This window comes from Mycetomoellerius zeteki, unplaced genomic scaffold (assembly GCF_001594055.1).
Source record: "Mycetomoellerius zeteki isolate Tzet28-1 unplaced genomic scaffold, Tzet1.0 scaffold35, whole genome shotgun sequence".
NCBI lineage: Eukaryota > Metazoa > Arthropoda > Insecta > Hymenoptera > Formicidae > Mycetomoellerius > Mycetomoellerius zeteki.
Genome location: NW_017257338.1, coordinates 1,184,395 through 1,185,358, shown reverse-complemented (window position 1 = coordinate 1,185,358; position 964 = coordinate 1,184,395).

The window sequence follows — 964 nt, the reverse complement described above, 5'->3', positions numbered from 1 at the left end:
TAGTTGGACAGTGTTGAACTTTGAGTGAAGCTTCGCTAGCTAAGCATTTTCGCACGAATCGACGGAGTGGAGGGTTTTCGTCAGCGAATTTCGCTGCATGAAATTGTACCTTTAGGCCGGAACAGACTATGCATTGAAGATTGAGGTTGAAGATCGAAATTTGACCAATAAGGACAAAGAAATTTTAGCTCCTTTCGTTTCGATTGGTCAAATTTGAATTTTTCAATCTTCAACCTCAATCTTCAATGCGTAGTCTGATTCCGGCTTTACGTGATTCTACAATGGAACTTGTTCCTTTTAGCTGAACCTTTTGCACCGTTTACCTTTCCTCCTTTTCTTCCTACGTTGGAGGGAACGAGGGAAAAGGAAGATGAAACGTACATACGCGAAAAGTTGATCTAAAAAGAACAGACCTGTATGATTCTACACGGAGAATTCAGAGATTTGTTCGCGTGCTCCAACATGTTCCAATATGCTCCTACCATAGCTCTTACTCACTCCAACGCGCATGATAGAGAGAGTAGGAGCTACAGTGACTGCGGTCCACTTGACGCTACAAACGCTTCGAAGCATTCTTTGATTAGTCAATACGTAAAATTCTTTGTTCTGATTGGTCGCTCAAAGTCTTCGAAGCGTTTGTAGCGTCAAGTGAATCGCAGCCAGTAGGAGCATGTTGGAGCACGTTGGAGTATGTTGAAGCTTGCGACGCGGACAAACCTCAGGAGAATCTGGAATCCCTCGATGCGAATCGCGACGTCGAGGACCGTCTACGTACCGCGCGGTCGAGGGTGTACTTTGCCCGCGGTTGCACTTTGCAGTCGTTGCGACTGCATAGTCCGCGTCCGCGCTAGTCCGCGCCCGTGTGCCCGTTGGTTTACGTCGTATCGCAATCGAGGTAAGCGGAAGCCCGCGACGCAGCGCAACCCGTACGCGTTGTCGATACCTGTCCGAGCCGAGGCGAGCG